The following is a 15566-nucleotide window of genomic DNA, read 5'->3' on the forward strand; positions in this document are numbered from 1 at the left end:
AAGACATTCAGCAAAGTATAGTGACTGGTTCAGCGATGAGCAATTACAATGACCTTGGACAGAACTTGTGACAGCCAGCATGCCAACACTGTCCTCTTTGAAGATGTATGTGTGGTCTTGAACTGCTGCTGCTAATTTTTTTTTTTTTTTTACCACAAGTGGAAGCAGCTATTAGGTCAAATCAACCTACAGAGACTACCCGTGCTAGGAGAACTGCAGAGAATCAAATGATATTGGTGACCCTCTGGTTTCCCAAAGCCAGCCCTACATCTGGGATTTTTTTCCCACAGTTCAATAAACGAAAATATTTTGTTTTGTTATTTATTTGTATAAGTGAGTTTGTGTTGGGTTTTCTGTTATTTGTAGCCAAAAGATTCCTGAATGATAGTTTCTATATATATATGCCAGGAAAAAAATTATATATATTATTTTAACATGTTGTTTATTATTTTAAATGATACATATGTTTTAAATAATATATTACTTTATATATTATATACTTATGTGTATATATATATATGTGTGTGTGTGTGTATATGTATATTTATGAATTTATTCTAAAGTTTACAGTCCTTCCAGGATTAAGGCCATAAGTCCTGAATGTTACTAAGAATGCCTGTTTCTCCCTATAATAAATTGTCTGCACAGCATCTGTCTAAAGGATTTTAGACTGTGAAATGCGAGACCTGAATCCTACTCTTTTGGGGATTGTACCTATCATTCTCTGTGATACAAGACTCAACCCTGAGTACTTTGAGCCAAAGACCAATTAGGCTGAAATATGTCAGTGTTCTTGTAGGTGTGTTTCCTGTTTCCTGTTTGCAAAAGCAACTACAGAAGAATTAAAAGTAACAGACTTACGTAAACTGCTTTACTGAACTGTCAAATCTTCAAGTAGAATATTCATTAATGATGGGTGATCTCAGTTACAGAGCCATAGAACTGCTGGTGAAAAATTTGTCCTGATACGGTGGAAGGCTCCGAGACCCGAGGCACAAGAAAGGCACGGTGTGACTGCATATTGTGAGTTACTTTTTTCACCTCTGAATGCCTGGGATTTAGATTATGTGCATTATGATTCAGAATGCAAAGATGTTGTATCCTCATCATTTTGGTGTGTGGTAAATAGAAAATGCTTGCTATATCTGTCATTAAAGCTTTGTCATGAGGTATATACATTTCCATTTTTAACTCTTGATAAATTTATGCGTTACTGAAAAGGAAACTATATACCCATTCTAATTTTTTTTAAATTCTGTTCTGTTCTATGGTGACTTGCATTAAATAGAAATCTTATTTAAGTATAAGAAATTTACTTAAAACAACAAAACAGGATAACTGATAATGAAGTAAAAAACCTGTCTTGCTTCCTGGGAAAAAAGGCAATATGTGCATGCCCCTCCTTACTTTCAAAATCTACTCATTTGCTGTGGAAAATTTAAGAGGACATTGTGCAGCAAGTAGAGGGGATATTTTCTGATTCAGAAAAGATTCTTCTGACATTCTATTACAGTATAATTAGGACAGCGGCACCCACAATAGTCAATTTCCTGTTAAGATAGGAACATTATTATTTTCCTAATGTGTTGATGTGAGTCTCAAAAGCCATCTCTGAATATTTAGGAAATTGGCTCTTCAGAAAAGGAAATCTACTGGTATATGAATTTCATGGAAATTTTTCAAAATATGCTTATGGCCCCATATGAGAGCCAGCCAAGATTTGTAAACAAGGTAACATGGGGTAGGCCCTGGCAATACTTTTGTTAGCTGTTTATAAACAAGGCACGAATATTAATCTAAGATTTACTTGGCCAGATAGTTTCATATGAGGAGCGAATGGCAAAAATAAATGTGGGCAAGAACAAAACCTTATTTTATATTTTGCTGATATTGTGGGGAAAGGAGATAAGTTGATGTAAAATGAAACTTAAATGCATTTACCTCTTTTTCATTCCATTTCCTTTATCCCCATGAAGTCTCTATGGTTTAATTATTTGATGGGCAATGTGACTCATCTGAATGTCACAAGAAAGTGAAAGTGAAAAGTCTTTATTCCAAATTTGGTAGGCCAGTCTTTTTAATGAGAGCTACAGAACAGTAATGAAATACTTGAAGTTTTGCTAAGTAAAATGGAATGTTTTGGGTTCTTTTTCCCCTTCATGACACTGAGAACTAAGTCTCAACTCCAATGCATTTCTCCTGGAGGCAGGAATAGAAATGTACACTTAAGTTGGTAGTGATTAGACGGCCTGAGAAGCTCTTTCTTCTTGTAATACTCTAGTTACCACAACCCTAAACATGATAGTAGCCATTGTATCAGTTCCTTGGGTCTTTGTAACAGCAAACTGAAGAATAACAGGAAAAAGTATATTGTTGCAGAAAGACAATAAAGCATGAGCATGATTCAACATAAGAACCTTCCCCCTTGGCATGGAGGTGTAAAGAATCAATGTCTGCTATTGGCTTCTGGTCATTTCGGCCCCTCTTTGAGCATCCAGGTCTCTTTTCTGTGTCTGTGATCTCAGAGGCAGGAGGTTCCTCACTAGAGATTCCCTTCTCAAGTGAGCCCGACATAAGCTCTTCTTCACTCTGGTTTATGTGGAGCAAGGAAAGGCTACAGGAATTCATGCTGCATCTACCAGACCCGAAGGAGGACAACGTGGATGAGAAAGTGACAATGTGGATGAGAATAGCTCTTGAGGCAGTGAATGAGCCACTTCCCATTAGACCAGTGTCGGCTGTGAGAGAAGTGACCAAGGCAGGGAAGAGGCTAAACTTCCTAACTGGGGCTCTCCAAGACGATGGCCTAAGTCAGCAAATGCTGCCCCAATTTCTTGGGCTTTCTGCAATTTTGTTTAAGAATTCCAGACACTTCAATAAAAATCACCTAGCAACAGAGATCCTGATAACAACTGATAGGTAAGGTATATGTAAAGAAATTTTAGGGGCGGTCAGATAGCTCAGTTGGTTGGAGCGTGAGCTCTCGACAACAACGTTGCCAGTCAACCACCATCGGATGGTGGGCTGCGCCCCCTGCAACTAAAGATTGAAAACGGCAACTGGACTTGGAGCTGAGCTGCACCCTCCACAACTAGATTGAAGGACAACAACTTGAAGTTGATGGGCCCTGGAAAAACACACTATTCCGCAATATTCCCCAATAAAATTTATTTTAAAAAAAACAGAAAAGAAACTATTTTAAAGTGAACTATATGAATAGATCCTAGGTTTAAAATTATTTTTGATTTCCTATTGTCTAGTTGTCTCTCTTTAGGTCCCTTAGGCTAGAATCATTTTGCCTAGATCACCAAGAATTCCAGACTCTTCCCCAAGGCTTCCCATGGGACTGGCTTCTCAGTTACATGACATTATACGGAATTATATTTTTCTACAGTTTTCTGCATTAAAGCCCTTTTTCTTCCTCCTCCTCATAAAAAAATACTATTTTAATCCTCTTAGCCTAGGAGCTCACTACTCTTTATTTTCAATGTCCCATAAATTCATCTCTATCAAAAGCACCTCTTTTGTCAACAGAATATCTTTCATTCAGGAACAGTAATGGAGAGAGATTATCTCAGAGGCTAACAGCGCAAGGCGCCACATATCTAGAGGATAATTCAAGTATGGTTCCAGATGTTTTCAAATACAGACACAGACACAAATACTGATTATCCAAATAACTGATTCCCTGACAACTATTTTCCACCCAGTTATGTTCTGAATGCCAAAACAGCCAATAAATTCAGTGGGAAAAACAAACCAAACTGCTTTTTTATTAGAATGTAGAAAAAAGATTAGAAAGAAGTTTATTTCTCAGCAATTTTGCAACAAGTTCTTTCAGTGTCATGTAGACTTAGAAGGTAGTTTGCAGTAGATAAATGATGATTTCAATTAGCCAAAAAGTACTGATAAAGCACTTAACACGACCCTTAGGGGAGCGCAATACAGTGTAACATGGACTCATATATTTGGCAACAGATTACATCCCTAGACACATAATTCATTTGTTCACTTAATAAATATTTATTGAGTGTTTGCTACCTGACAGGCACTGTGCCAGATCATGAGGATATTAATGGCTTCTGACTACAGTTGCGTGGTGTAGGGTAAGGGGAGACATAAATCAAATAATTACACACATATATTTTACAAATGTTGTAAGTACTGTGATGGAAACAAAACAAAACACAACAAAACATGGGAAACTATGAGACTATCAAGTCTAAGCATGACACCTGGTTTAAGTGGTGATCGGGGAAGCCTTCCTGAAGAAGTCGGGGATGGAGAGCAGCGTGTTCTGGGCAGAGGCCCTGAGATAGAAGAGTAAGGAGCTTGCTGGCAACTGATCCAAGGCCAGTGTTGCTGGAGAGCAAGGGGGGCACGATGCCAGGAAAGCTGGAAAGGTGGCAGAGGAAGATCATGAAAGACTTAGTAGAGAACAACTGAATGAACAACGCTAGATTATAACATGGAGTGAGTCCTACTGTCTTTTGTTAATAATGTGAAAATGAAAGAAGTCTGCAATTGTGTAAGAACTCAGCTGTTTGAGAGAAGATCGTTCATTCATTCATGCATTCATTTACTCATTCAGTCAGTAAACACAAGACAAAATCCCTGTTCACATGGAATTTAAATTCTAGGAGAATAAATAGATAATATGCCAAGAAGCAAATATATAGGGTTTATAGTAAGTTTTTGTGTATGAATCACTAGTGTGGGTGCTCTTTAGTTGGAATTTAAAAAGTAATTTCAAATATATATTGTATTGCATCTACGTGTGGTTATTCCTTTGTTTAGTTAAATAAAGTTAAGCAGGGCTAGGACCATGTTCAGCATAGGTGTTCTTCACAGGACTCAATTCACAGTCGAAGACTTTGGAGAAATTCCAAGAGAGGGAAATGAGAGACGGAAGCTGTCAGCTGTGTCTTAGTTTGCTCTTGTTTCTGAGGAGCTAGTGATATGCCTGCTCACTGCGCACCTCACCACCTGTTGCTGGGCTGCTAGCGGAAGGTTGACGGAACAATGAAAAGACTTAAATGAAAATAACTGAGGCTAATACTGGTTGAGAAGGATCTAAGAGGGAGAGTGTTTCAGTCTTTCAATCTCTCTTTACAAAAAGAGCTTAGTATATCTTCTTATCCACTTAATACACTTAATAGACTTTGCATATTTATCATCGCTAAAAAGGTTCACATCTTACAATCAGTGAACATATTTAAGGAGTGGCATTTTTTTGCCACATTCCCAACAGCTGTTATTTAACTGATGGTGCATCTCAAAATCATCAGTGACTTACAACTCAGAAAATAATGCATGCTTGGAACCTTGTTTGAGTTTTCAACCCTGCCTAGGCACCTTTTCTGAAGATCTGCTTAAAGATGTCCTCATGACAGTGTTTGCATATCTGCATATGAAGTATTATCATTGATGGAGTTAAACCAGGGCAACTGTGAGGGTCACCTTCAGGTCTTGCTTGCAAAAATCAGGGGGTAATAGTTCATTGTATCAAAAGGATCTGTTTTAATCTTCAGGAACTTCATTGTTACTGATTTTCAGATTACATGAATCCAAGTTATTATGTTCATATATGCCAAGAGGAATAATGGAAGCGTTGTTATTGTGATTCGTTAGTTTTCTTTAGGTTTCTCAACGGCAACACTGTTGACATGTTGGACCAGATCATTCTGTCGTGAGGGGCTGTCCTACACCGTGTAGGATGTTTAGTAGCATACTGGCTCAGTAGTATCCCCCTAGTCATGACAGCCATCTCTAGACATTGCCAAGTGTCTCCTGGAAAGGGCAAAAGCACTAAGTTGAGAACCACTGCTTTGCTATATCATAATCAGTTACTCACAATGCTATGTTTTAGCTTTGTATTATAGTTGTACAATTGCAAATATGTGCAATTCTAAATGCATAGCTTCCAGTTTGACACAATAGTATCTTTATAATTCTATAGTTCTTACATCACAATTAAAAATAATATCATTAACTAGAATTAGAAGACTAAAGAATTAGATTTTTACTCAGCGAAATGTGTGAAATCCTAATGTGGTGACGCTTTTTTCTGTGGGGGAGAGGGCATACACTTTGAGAGCCTTGTTTCATTCGTTAAAACCTTATAAAATTTTACCCTCAAAGTTTAAAAATGCACTTATTTGGTGGATTAATTATATTTTAAAAGATACATTTATGGGAATCATAATGCTGACAAAGATGCCAACTCAGTCGGCTGCAAGAATTAATAGACTTTGGGTGACACATAGAAACTTAAATGAGGCACATTTAATGAGTTCAGTTCTAGTTTGATAGGAAGCTGAAAACAACAGAGAGAAAGAAGTGCCACTCGCGGGTCCTTTGGTGATGATACTTGACAATATAGTGAAAGTTATTACAGTAGCACATATTGGTTTAACGTTCCCTTAAAACTGGTTTAATCAAAGTTTCTGAAAACAGAAAGAATGTGTGTTCTCTCTGTCACCGTCAAGCTAAGAAATGGCATTTGCAAATCACTTTATTCATACAGGATTAGATCTTCTAACGTGGCATTTTACCACGCTATGGTGTCTGGGATTTTACCACGCTATGGTGTCTAAGATTTATCTTCTCTACCTTCATTTGCCCCAGCCCAATATCATCCTGCAACTGCAATGAACTAGGTGGCCTGGGGCCTCCTTGCATTTTTCTGTCTTCATATCGCTTCTCATGCTGTTGTCTCTACCCTTCAAATTCCATTTCATGCTTAAGACTCATTTCTTAAACTGTCTTACATTTTCTCAGTTGGAATTAAATTCCTTCTTCCTTCCCGCCTTCTCTCCCTCCCCCCCACTTTCTCTTTCCTATAATGCACTAGACCACTGCTTGTCAAACTATCTATCACGAGGACTATTTTTTCTAAATATCCAACTAATCACAGGCCAATATTTGTCCTCCTGTCCATGACTAGTACTTAGATTCCACTATGTAAAATTCATTATGCAAGTTTGGCAATATACAAATGGGTCCATGCATCATTCAGCGAGATGAGATAACACATTTGGGTCACACAGTTGACGTTGCAGCAATGTCTACGTGCTGTCAAGTGACTAAACGACTCCTTGCAATATCTGTACTTGTCCCATTGCAGTCTGGTTAGAAATAGTTCATGAGGTGATGCTGTTCCACAGACCACACTTTAATTTAAGCAGCATGGCTCTCGACTATAAGCTCTATGAGGACAGGGCCCAGGCCTGCTTTTTTCATCATATAATTCTAGCACCTGGCATTGCCTGTGACATAGTAAGCACATTTATTACGTGTAGTAATATCGTACTACAGATAACGGCGTCTGTCTCCCAACCAGCTTGGATCAGATCTTGATCACTTTTTAGCACATACACGATTATCATGCCTTACCTGCATCAGAAAATAGGACTTAATGAGAATATCAGATTGATTTATTTTAAAAATACATGATCTTTAATATAAAATTTACTGAAATAAAGCATACCTCCAGCCTCCTCATACTGGTATGGCCTTTATAAATGAGATCGCTTGATCAATAACTTAAGTGTCTTGCACTAGACAGTTGTAAAAATTCACTTAATTCAAATTTATTTAAGTAAAATAAAGGGAGCTTTTCAAAAATCTAAAACACTTAGCCTGTTAAATAGCAATATTGAGAAATCGTCTGAGGGAAATGTGTTCCTGGTAGGGAAAAAAAACCCACAAAAATAAAACTATATTTAAAGCCCAAATGGCTTTTTTTTTTTTTTTGAATGCAGCTCAGGGGGATACTTGAAACTCTTAAGCAGTCTAAAATTGTATTTCTGAAAATGAGAATCACGTGGAGTTAATTTAACATCTACCACTGTAATTTCTACTGGGAAAAACCTGAGACCTGAGTAACCTTTTTCAACATTTAAAATATAAGAGATTCAGAATAAATTACTTGACAATGCTATGGAACAAAGATTTCTGACTTTCAGTAGTTCGAGAGTGTCTTTCTGGTGTAGAAGTCGTTGCAGTTGAATGTTTATAACTTTCATTGAATATTTCATTATATTAAAGTTAACAGCCAAGAAAAACAAGGACATTTACTATATATGTTTTTCCCACCCTTATTAGCCACTTATTTTTCCATGGAACGTTTGTTATTTCTGGGAAACATATGGCATATGACCAGGACCATAATTAGTAACAGTTTGATGTTATAGGAACGAAATTTGGCCATTTCTAGCTTCATTATCAGTGGCTTCTTCTGAAATATAAAAGCAGTAAATACAGATCCTATGGGTGCATTCTGAAGTCAGCGTGTTTTGTTTTGTTTTTCCTTTACAAACCGTGGTATTTGCTTATTTATTTTAATAGGTGGGGTGGAGGGTGTTTCAAGATTCTTGCAAATACTTACTTAGCTCTGCCCCAGAGCCAGAAAGTGCCAGAAGGAGGCACTGTCTTAAGCACTGTCCATAAATCAACTCATTTAATCATTACAATAGCAGGTGAGAAACAGAGGCACAAAGACATTAATTTGCCCAAAGTCACTTAAGTGGGAAATCGTGTTGTTGAGATTTACCCTAAGGAGTCGGGCTCCATCCAGACTCTATGTTCTTTCACACAGTAGAGTCTTCTGTGCAGCATTGCTTGTCTAAAGAAATGAAAAGTTCCAGAACTCTATTGGTAGAATCCTGCTGAAAAGGTTATTTTCTTGCTGATTACTTCTGCCTAATACTTAACTCAGTAGCTAGGAAATGGTGAGTAACGGGAATACTAGACATTATGAATGCTGGGTAACTGGAAACTCTGGATAACCATGCAATGCTGGGAAAGAGGCAAGAAGCCATTAGTAGGCAGCTCAATCTGAGCAACTTTTTAGCATCTGTAAACCAAAGGAATGTTGTCGTCAATACAGGATGGGGGGCTGGCCTGTGGGGTCAGTCACCCTCACATGGAATCCCCAAAGCAGAACTATCTTTGAATCAGAAGGATGAATATTTGTGGAAACATTTTAGCCCAAATCTTTCAGTGTATTTAAATTTCACAATTTTCTAGCACTTGCTACTTTTACAAACAAAAGAGCAGAGGAGACATTTTATGGAAAGAATACGTGCTTGTTTATTGATTTAGTTGTTTTTTATTTAAGACTTGAGGGCCCCGTGGAGGAGCGAGTTAGCAGAGAGCCCTTAGGCTTCCCAATAGGACATTTATCACTGTGTTCTAATACGCAGCCCAGGCAGGGGACAGAGGATAATCACTTTCCCTTTGTGTTGGAAGCCATGGTTGCTGAGGCTGATTACTCACAGACATAAAGCAAAGCGTCTCATCATTCTCAAAATGTACTTTGTCCCACCCTGTGTTTCTAATGGAGTTATTAAGGACTGAAAATGCAACATTGCTTAGCAACACGTATCGTAGGATTTACTCTGAGCAGCAGCAGCAACTAGGATGTCTTATAAATGTCCTGGTGTATCTTCTTTTTCCTTTCCTTTCCATCTAACATTGCTTGTATCCATTGCCATGGTAATAAGCAAAGGGCTTCGCCTGTGGTTTGGCAGGGTGGATCTATATATATACCCCTAGTACAGAGATCATCCCGGAAAGCTTGCGTTATTAGCCCAGTCTAGAACCAAAAGGAAATTAGGTTGTCCATTAGAAGAAGAAGTAAGAAAAGATTCCTTTAGCTCTGATGGTCTACATAAGGCTTCGAATTTTCACTGCTGGCAAGTATAAGATGGTTTTGTCACCCCTGTGAGATGTGGGAACTTGCTGTAATACTCTTCAGACTTCTTGTTTTGTTGGCTCTGGTCTTTCAGGCAGAGTCCATAATAACCAAAAGCAAACATAATTTCTATTTCCTCCCAATGAAAAGGTAACACTTTCACTAATAACAGGCTAGCATTCTTCTGCAATTTGCACTTCACCATGAATATTGGAGAGCAAGTTGATGTTTGGGGTGATGGACTCAAGCCCTCCTTTCTTCTCCAATTAGAATAGTAACTGTACATCTGAGAACCCTGGCTTTCTGCTATTTCTCTGACTCCATAGTCATCAGAAATTGGTCTCTTAAATCCTGGTGTTCTAACTTGACTTCTGCTCTGATGAAGAACAAGAAATCCCCGGAGGCTAGGGCCATCTTGCAGGAAAGACTATCTCTAAAAAGGTTTGAACAATTGTGGGAGGAAAGAGGGAACAACCTTCCCTGCATGAAAACAATGGGGAAAGAATCAGTTCACTGATAGAGTGGAGGCAGCCATGCACCTCGGAGGGGGAGATGTTCCACTGGGGATTGTCCCCCAATGATTGATGTGTGTTCAATCCCAAGGCAGATGGAGGAGCTTTTGGGCTTTGAATTAGTGAGTGGATTGTTGGATTTTTTGTCTCCTCCGTGGAAGGTCCTGGAATGTGTGCATCTTCCTCCAGCAGAGTCAGTTTTCAGTGCCTTCTACATCCTTGGCTTTGCTTTCGCTTTGTTGTGTCCTAGATCACTCATTAGTTATGGAACCAGTGCCTTCTGTGCACTTGCTAATTGGATGTTTTGGAAAATTGCTCCATGCTGGCTTAAATAATGAGGAGAGAATTAAAAGGCTGAGAGGTGCTGGGAAAGAAAGAGAGACCATGACCATTGGAAATACAGCAAATACCACTGAAATATCTGTTACACCAGTAACCAGGGGAGACAGAGCTTGGGGTGCAGGTAGATAAAAATACTCACAATGAAGTGATGAAAGGGTCAGGGTCAGCAAGAAGGTCCATTGTTGTGGGAATCCTGTTTGAAGGCTCTATAGGATGGGCAGCCCTAGCCAGCTGGTGCCTCCGTTTAGGGAAAGGGGTTCCTTGAAAATGGGAAGGACCAGGACTTTGGGGTCCAAACTACACACATCTTTGTCTCGACTGTGTCATTTACTAACTGTGGGACTTGGAGCAAATGACTTTACCTCTCTGAGCATCCCGCCCTTCTTCTGTAAAATGAAAAACAATAGTACTTGTTTCATAGAATTGTGGTGAGGAGTAAGGGGGATCAAGCTGGTGAGTGTCTAAACCATTTCCTGGCGCATAACACTCTCATACTTCTAGCCAGTATTATTATGCCGTTACGTTGTCAACTTAGTGATGAAACAGTAATAACAGTATTAACGTAGATAAGGTACTTACCCTGGCTCAGGAAGGGTTGGCTTTTAAATATGCTGTTGGAAAACCATTATTTCCATTCCTCCCTTTCCACTTTCTTTCTGGTTCATTTGTTTTCTCCCCTGCCACACCTTTCACTCTTCCTCTTAGGGAGAGGAGAGGAATTTAAAAATTGGATAAGAAAAGTACAGCTGTTCAGCTGTGGCCTTTGGTTGTTGGGAAGGAGGCCACCACAGCTGGCCAAATAATCCGTGGAAACCATTCCTAAAGTTCATTCTATCATCCTATGCTACTACTTATTTATCATTTAGACACAGGTGATTTGCAATTTCAGATCCTAGATTTTTCTACCCCATTAGAATGTAAGCCTTCAAGATGGCAAGGATTTTTGTATCTTTTGTTTACTGCTAATTCTCTACTGCCTAGAACTAGGCCATGAACACAGTGTGTGTCTAGTGAATATCAACTGGAGGGAGGATGGGGGAGGGAGGGAAGAGGGAAGAAAGGAAGGAAGGGAGGGAGAGAGAAGAGGTAAGAGGGAAGGAGGGAGGGAAGGAGAACTTCACCCAGTAGAGCTTGAGGCCAAAAAAAAAAAAAGTCTTAGAAGAGAGACCCTCCTGGCTAGTCTAATAGATTGACAGAAAAGGTCTGTAGGTATTCTAGTCAGCAAACATTTCATGAGCACTTACTCTGGCACTGTACCAGGTGGTAAGGATGTCATAGAAAATAAGTGATCATCTTTGCTACCAAGGATAGAGGTCTAGAAGGAATCCAGACAGTCTTAAATGTGATCTAACTGAGGTAACCTTTGGAGTAAAGTGGGTAATTTGTTTATTAGTAGATATATACAAGGTAGAAAAACGTATCAAATAGATAGGTGCTATATTAGTTTCCCAGACCTGCTATAACAAAATATCACAAACTGAGTACCTTAAAACAACAGAAAGTTACTCTTTTATAGCTCTGGAGGCTAGCGGTCTGCAATCTGGTAGGGCCATGCGCTCTTCCAAGGCTCCAGAGCAGAATCCTTGTCTCTTCCAGCTCTGGTAGTCCCAGGTGTTGCTTGGTTTGTGGTAGCATAACTCCAGTCTCTGCTTCTGTGTTCACACGACTGTCTTCCTTTTCTGTGTTCCCTCTTCTTATAAGGATATCAGTCATGTTGGATTAAGGATCCACCCTGCTCCAGTACGACCTCACCTGAACAATTACATCTGTAACTAGCCTATGTTCAAGTAAGATCATTCTGAGGTACTGGGGGTTAGTACTTCAGCATATGTTTTTGGACATCAACCCATAATAGTTACTGATGTAGGATTTCAGATGCAAGGTAGAGCCTTTAAGATGATATTGGGTGCTGTATTAGGCCAGTTAATTAACAGCAGCTCCAAGGATATCAGTATAATCTTATGTTTATGCTTACATAGATAGAGAGATATACATATATGTATATGTATGCATATATACACAGACACATGCATATATGTATGTATGTGTGTATGTACATATATCACACATATATACACACTTATTTACATATATTGTACATACTTTTATATATACATGAAGATAAATAGATACAGAAATTAATATAGATGTGTATGTATACATTGGTTCATATGTATACAGATTTTCTAGCTGTCTATTGAGAGAATCTAGAGGCAATGATAACAGGTATCAATGAACACACCCAGCTCCACCATCTTTGTTTCTAAACACTGTTTATCAGTCAAAGGAACCACAACACTCTTGGCGGAAAGACTGATTCTAGAGCTGAGGCAGGAAAACTACAAGATGAATTTGGAGCACTTTGTAGTGCTAGAAAGTTTGAAAGTGCTAAATAAATTGTATTTAAAGGCTAGAGCATGTTAAAAGAATGCAGAGGTCAACCTGAATGTTTCCTGTACCCAAAGCTGGAGCAATCTTAGAAAAAAAAAAAAGAAAGAGGTAATGATATTATTAGGTTATAACTGAAAGAGTGAAATAAACTTTGATGAGTCCATACTGATATAAATAAATGATAGAATAAACAAAAAATAGGAGAGAAGATGCAAATCTTTCTTATAGAAGATTTCCAAACTATAAATGTAGAAGGAATTAGAGTAATAGAATATCATCATTAGAACATCACAGCAATAATTGTTGTAGGCAAGATCCACTGGGGAATCCTAAGATAAGTGGGCAAACCTTAAAGGAGAAAAAAGATATTTGCATAGTCTCAAAGTATCTCCCCCAAAACATTTACTAAATACTGTGGTGGTTTTAACATACATCACGGATTCTTTAATAGTTCTTCATCTGGGAGGTAAAGCTTAATTTTCTTTGGGAATAGGCTAGACTCACATGCTTCTAACAGATGGAGTATGGGGAAAGAAAGAGGAACTTTTCAGTGGATCAACCTCACATACAGCACCTTAAACAAGGGATCAAGGTTAATATTACTACTGATAAGTCATCTTGATAGCATCTATCCCTCGATATGATGCAATGAGAAAGTCTCTTCACCGTGGTGGTATTCTTCTCCAAATCCCCAATCTTAGTCTAATCACGAGAAAATACCAGGCAGACCCAAATTAGAGGCCTTTTAGCCTCTAAACACAAAGGGTTGAACCAGAGTGCTTGTAATTATAGATTCAATGGCAATGCTATCCTTGGTTATAGCAGGATATGAGGTTGATCTACCCATTCTGAAGTATTTCCATGTACTTTGGTCCCTGGTGTGAAATTGTGAATTCCAGCCTGGATAACAGCTGCATTCCCACCATCTGTCCCAAGCTCAGGGCTTTGTAATGAAGAAGAAAAGGTGGCCAGCAGCTGACATCATGCCCCATGCTTCCTAGTGCCAAGTTAGTTGCATCAAATCGCCTTTCCCAAGCTTTAGTCATTCATGTCCCATCTTCATGATTCTTACCATATCCACATTCTATGTACTCTTTTACTTAACATCTTTCTTTAAACCACTCCCTCTTTCTATTTTAACTTAATTTGCCCTGAGCAGTAGTAGCTGTGAAATTGGAGATTTCATATGCTAGGTACTTTTTTGTTTCTGATGCACATTGCAATTAAAACAAAACCAAAATCCACCATAACCGTGCACAACCTAAAATTGTCTCCATTAGCTTATAAGTAGTGGTATGCACTCCACGCTTGGGGAAACACATCCATAAAGGTAAGGGACAGAGCCCTGGAGATTTCACTGCCATCTGTGTCCTTCCTCCCATGATCTTAGAGCTTGAGAGGAAATAAAAAGCCATCTGTCTCAATGAAAACATTGGGGATCTCATTCTAAGGCATTGGAAGTTCTCCACTTTATTTTGGTTTGGAAGGAAGCATAGAAGTGTCTGGTCTTCCTTTTGAGGGAGAAGCCCACAGGGAGCTGGAAGGAGGAAAGAAAGGTATTTTTCTGGCTTAAAAATAAGTCAATGGCAGAGGAAATTGCTGGAAAGAAAGAGAAATTAACTGGAGTAAGATGAAGTAACAAGAAAACAAGAGGATGGTGGGGGAAAATGCTGGAGGGAGCTGAAGTCACTCAAAGAAACAGAACATTAAATAGAAGGTGAGAGACTTCTTAGAGATTTTCATTTGTTCTTCCTTTTGACTTTTGGACTCTCATTCGTGGTGGGAGAATTGGTTAGATACACCTGAGGGTCAGCTTGAAGAGGCAAAGGGGTGGTGTTCTCCAATAAACTTCCTACTAATGGGATCATGCTCTGAGCAGGTTAACTTCCCCATGACATGTGGCCTTGGCGTGAAAGATGGGTTTAATACTATCAGACAGAAGCAGTTAGAAAACGATTTAGATTTTTCTCTAGCATCCTTTCACACAATAAACAAAGGGAATGGCTTAGCCTTGATCATAATATAGATCTGATTGAGTCAAACCTGCACATGTACAAAGGTCGGTCACATTTAAAGAGTAATTTTTTAAAAATCTGAATTCCAGAGGATTAAAATATCTGTTTAGGAATATCCCCCCTGGAACACAGCTGAAGTAAATGCCTGCAGATGGGCCCAGCATGCATTGCACTGGACTCCCGCAGAAGCTAATGTGTCCTAATATCATAGAATTGTTACTGGGGGGAGAGGGGTATGTTAGGAGCCTAGTCAGCTGCACAAAGAGCAATCAGGAAAAATTTCCATGCTGTTTTGTATTTTTCCAGATTTTTCTGTTTAAAAATAGTTTTCTCTGAGAGGGAGTGCTGATATGATTTCCATCCTTTCCAAAAGAAGACAGGAACTGAGAGGCTCTGAGGAGACTGGATATGGTCCGTACATTCAAGGGAACAGATTCAGGCAAAAGACAAAAAGCTCTTTCTTAACACCAAGAACGCTATTGATTACCCTTTCCTGAGATGAATTTAGGAAAAACCTGAGTTAAATTGCACTCAAAGCACATGAAATACAGTCTCATACACTGTTCTTCCAAACCCTTGACTAGGATTATTTATAATAAGGTTTTGGTT

The 15566-nt window shown here is 38.8% G+C and overlaps 1 protein-coding gene across 3 annotated transcripts in view; it reads left to right on the plus strand.

Moving 5' to 3' along the window:
- NCALD (neurocalcin delta) overlaps positions 1-15566 on the plus strand; it is a 417308-nt gene that overhangs the window by 255890 nt on the left and 145852 nt on the right. For 2 of the 3 annotated variants that reach the window (XM_074316352.2, XM_074316353.2), the window contains one exon: positions 927-1023. The exons of the other annotated variant lie outside the window; for it this stretch is intronic. The gene's annotated coding sequence lies outside the window, so the exon portion shown is untranslated. The remainder of the gene's footprint in view (positions 1-926; positions 1024-15566) is intronic. 3 annotated transcript variants of the gene reach the window in all.

This window comes from Rhinolophus sinicus, chromosome 6 (genome assembly GCF_057876585.1).
Source record: "Rhinolophus sinicus isolate RSI-liver-muscle chromosome 6, RSI-T2T, whole genome shotgun sequence".
In the NCBI taxonomy this organism is placed as follows: domain Eukaryota; kingdom Metazoa; phylum Chordata; class Mammalia; order Chiroptera; family Rhinolophidae; genus Rhinolophus; species Rhinolophus sinicus.